General features: G+C 40.7%; 1 long non-coding RNA gene across 1 annotated transcript; it reads left to right on the top strand.

Annotated features, from left to right (window-relative positions):
- The first annotated feature begins 1,524 nt into the window (after positions 1 to 1,524).
- On the top strand, positions 1,525 to 1,992 carry LOC120714599. The gene is made up of 2 exons (XR_005691439.1): positions 1,525 to 1,747; positions 1,837 to 1,992. It is a non-coding gene; the product is annotated as an uncharacterized LOC120714599 (long non-coding RNA).
- Positions 1,993 to 4,790: the final 2,798 nt, after the last annotated feature.

Below are 4,790 nucleotides of genomic sequence, written 5' to 3'. Positions count from 1 at the left end.
ATATAATTATATATATTGACAAACTAACACGAGGACTTGGTCTGGGAAACAACACCAGAGCTCCGACAAAGGACTGCCTGAAACAGGCACAGGACTAAATACACCACCCGGCGGCTAATGCGAGAAGTGGGAGCAACTGGAGGGGGAAAAGCTGACCCACATCTGGCACATAACGCCCGTCCAGTGGAAGAGTAATACTAGACACGCTGAACACAGTTGAACCAACAAGTACCTCTTCAAAATAAAACACGAAGACATAAGACGCAGACATGACAACACCATGCAGGGCAGGGAGGACTTAACAGGGGTGTGGAAAACACAAGGGGAATCTATAACCAAAGAACTAGCAACAACCTAGCCATGATAAAAAATGGATACTCAGGGCAAACCTGACGGGCTTAAACTTAAACTAAACACTCAAACCGCTGGGTCAAACCGACCCCGGATCGTGACCTGTGTTACACACGCACGTTTAAGTAACCTTAGTTCAATTCCAGAAACACAAATTTTGTTGTTATCAGTTGGTTTTATCTTTGCCCTCACCTTTTGCCAAATTCTTACACTAAAAATCTCAATACATTTGCCAAATCTTGGAAAACAGTTTGCGAGCACTTTTCATTTAAACCACCAGCAGTTGAGGACACATCACACCAATCTTCAACCCAATACTTGAATAATTTCAGATACTAATCGAAATCTGTGTGGCTCTAGTGTCCTATCCTGGTCACAGTAGCCTCACGTCCTTACAAAAGAAGGCAACTGGGACTTCTTTTGGGGTGTGAAAGGTTTCCACCTCTTCGGTCTTCCCAAAAAAAAGGCTTGCTCAGTTCTGGGGAAAAACCAAAAAAACAAAAAATACAAAACTCGGAGCCTTCGTCAGCTGTTTTAGGCAACTGGAGCAGCTTCTTGGAATGAGAGGGGGGAAAAATCTTAACAACCCCCCCAAACAGTCCAGTTGCTGTCTCTTCTCAGCCCCTGGAGAATGAACCCATACAAAGCCTTACCTTTTGAAGGTGGGGAACTGTGGTTTTGTGCCTCAAATCTAAAAGAACATACTGAACGGGGAAAGCTTTGCTACAGACCTCACTATTCCAAAGTCTATCTGCGCTGGTTTCCGTCTAAAAGTTTTTCTACAAACCACACCTGTTGGAAAACCACTCGACACCGAGTCTATATTAACCTCAAATGATTTGTGAGAACTCAGGATGCTCCCTTAGTATGGCCCGGAGGAGCGCTCCTGGGTCTCTAGGGCCTTCATTGTGGACCCGGCGCTTATTGTGGATTTTTACAGGAGGCATCCTGACAAGCCTGGAGGACCGCCGGGTGGCGTTCCTTGAGGGGGGGATACTGTTAGGAGGTGGTGGATAGGTGTATTGTTGTTGTTTGGGTTTTTGTTTTCTTTTTGGTTATAGGTAGGCGAGGCGGGGCTTGATGGCATTCCAACACACCTGCGACGCATCGGACGTCATCAGTGAGCGCTTTTAGGGAGCAGAGTCACGGACGTCTGGTGTCGGAGTATTGTCACTGTCATAAGTGGTAACGAGTTAGCACAGGCTGCATCTGTTGATTTTACGCTGTGGAGCTGTATGTTTTAAGGATCCACGTTTTGCCTGCTTCTCTTTGTCTTAGCCTGTTCCATCGCCTGCCCGCCTACCTAGGATTTTGTGTTGGCTAGTGTGGATCCGCGACGGAGTGCCACGTTTCATCAGGCTGCGATCACCGCAGCGGCTGTGGTTTGGGTGGTCAAGTAAGCTCTCCAACTCTCTCCGTCCACTTGTGTTTAACGTTCGGCTATCAACGGTACGCCCTAAGCTCTGTTTTGTTCCTTGTTGTCAGGAAGCTCCGGTGCGTCTGCTGCCTACCTGCATGCCTCGGCTCCGTCTCATCTCCTCGGTGTTTATCTCCTGGCACATTTTTATCCATCACTGTATATAGCCCCTTCCCTTGTAAATATCCCCCTTACTCGTGTATATAAACTTGCATCACAAACTATTTTTGCGTCCGTGTGTGTGTTTCTGCCACGTAATCCATCTGTGTAATTCAGTACCCCTGACAGAAAACAATGAACAATAAAAAGTTTATCATATGTAAACGGATTTTTGACCATGTTATACAGTAGTTCTGTTAAAAAACTAAGATGCTATCCTAATTCAAAATTCCTAAATAGAACTACTGGGCCAGAGATATTTGAAAATCAAAATCCTAAACAGAAAAAAGATGCCAGTGGAGATTGGGACTGGTTCCCTTACCAAACACCTGCTCAAAGGTGCTAAAAAAACACAAAATAAATAATATAAACTAAATAAAAGTATATATGCAAGAAACTAAACTACTGAGTACAAAACACACAATTAAGGGAGTAAAGTGCCGGCTCCCTGCCTTTTGCATGGCCATGCTAATTACAGAGCACAAAATGTAAAAAAAGAAAAAAAAATGATATTACAAAAGATTCGCAGACAGCTACAAATGAAGCTCTATGCGACAAAATTTGTCTTGGGGAAGGGCAGCATAATGATATTGCACAATGAACAGCTGGCCTAGCACACAACAGAGAAAAACCATACTAAGGCCTAACTAAAAATGAAACAAAAGAAAGCAATCAAAGGAAATTGGACCAAACAAACAGAACACACAAACATGAATTTGAAAGAGTAGAACAAAAGAAAGCCAAACAAAACAGCAGAGGGGGTTAGTGTTTGCCTCGTGCATTGAACAATACCTTACCTTGTTACAATGCAATCTGTACTGGAGAAAAAAAAATACCAGAGAAAAGAGAGGGAAAACGGTATGTGAGTTCACGTTCATGCTTATACAGCATTACATAATCGCTCTGCCTATATTGAAACAAAAAAGTGGGAGGTCCTACCACTGTCTAGCTGTCTTACAGTAATCTAGGGGTGACTAACCCTAGACATCATGAATTTACATCTGGTTAAAAAATATATGTTTTTCTTCCTACAGGAAAATTCATAGAAATAAAAAAAAGATCATTCTAAACATGGAAACAATTTTTATTTTACTTCAAAGTACTGCAGCCATTCAGGGCTGAAAAATAAGCCAGTGAAGTACCTAAAAGACTTAAGGCTGGCACAACCAGCAAGTAAATTCCTTACACTGTATATAAAAGATGAACATAGACTCCAGATTTTAAAGGGCTAATGCAGAAATGCCTGTATTTTTTTTTTTTATTTTTTTTTTTAATCCAGTAGGAAGCGATTTTGGTTTCATGGAAGTCTGTGGGGAACATGGCCTCATCTCTTCTAATCACATTTTTCTGTTGTGTTTTTGGCTTCAGTCACTGGTTTCAAGGCTTACTTTACTTGCTGTAAACTAATGTAATATTAAAATGTATTATTATTAATTAATATTACTGATTTTGTTTCATTAATAACAAGCAAATTAATTATTGTGCTAACTTCCCAGGTCTACTGTCCCATCCAAATATAACCCCTAATATATGTATATATATGTATATATATATATGTATATATGTATATATATATATATATATATATATATATATATATATATATATATATATATATATATATATATATATATAACATGCACTGATATTCAAATAGTTCATAAACATCACCATGGCTACATCTATGTTTTGAATGATTTCTTGTTTAAGACACAGCCACTGTTGTCAACTGAAAAGTAGACAATCTCTATTCAGACACTGAGTCTGGAGATTTGGGGTATTTCCAAGAGGCAACGTCCACATATTCCCAGTAAAGGATACTATCTCAACTTTAAAGACAACTTGAACATCACTTGCTCAAAATGCTGAAAAACAAGACAGTCAATCAGGATACAGAAACAGCAGATGGATGACAGCCCTCAGCTGTCTTAAGTTCCAGTTTCATTCATCCTTGGATGTAAATCCAAAGAAAAGGGACAAAAAAGATGGATTGAGTTCAAGGGCGCCTGACAGATGGACAGTATGCGGGGTTTGCCCCTAGCAGTCGTAATTAAGTTGTGTAATTGCACAGATAATGATTCAGTCTGCCTACAAGTCAAACACTCCATGACACAGAGCAGAGAAGACTTTGTCATCCTGATGCCTTACTGCAAATGCCTTTCTGCAAAAAGTGTTTTTGTGGTGCCTGCTACCAATGAATCAAGACTATAGCAAAGTGGTGGGTGGCTTCATTGTTACACCGTTGGATGATGCAGGCCCCAAGGCTACCAGTGGCCTTTTTTTTTCAAGAAAAAGCATCCGCAATGCTATGAAAGTTTAGAACTTTTCCTTTGACTCAAGATTAGCATTATTGAATGTGTTGCCATTATAAAAGCAGCCCTGCAAACCTCAAAAAAGTAGCCAAGGAGTATACCAGCTGTTTAACAGACAGACATCAAGCTTAAAGGCTCTGCTGAAAGGCTTCCAAAAGCACATATAGAATACGATTTTTGTACTAAATCCACAGCCAAGGCAGGTGTATGCTGTCTATGGAAGAGATTTGTGCACAGTAAATCTACGTCTAAATTTGTGGTTTATTAAACAGAGCAGTGCAGTTGAAAAATCTCAGCTCATGACATTATTATTGATAATTTCCAAGAAGAGGCGTGGGTGGTGGAGAGTAATATGGTGAGGTCATTAGCAAACAAGCTGCATCAAACCCACAGGCTGCAGAACAACTGGAGATCCATCAAAGTCAATCCCTCTGCCAAGATAACCAGACAATGACTCCTCAAATCTGAAAATGACTTTAGTGAAAACAGTGATGGAGTTGGTATGTTTCTCAAAAGACATTCACAGTGCATTCCACCATGCTCCCCAGACC

The sequence above is a fragment of the Simochromis diagramma genome, unplaced genomic scaffold (assembly GCF_900408965.1).
Source record: "Simochromis diagramma unplaced genomic scaffold, fSimDia1.1 OVJJ01000596.1, whole genome shotgun sequence".
Taxonomy (NCBI): Eukaryota; Metazoa; Chordata; class Actinopteri; order Cichliformes; family Cichlidae; genus Simochromis; species Simochromis diagramma.
Note: the sequence above shows the minus strand (reverse complement) of the source record. Positions and strands in the feature narration are given on the sequence as shown.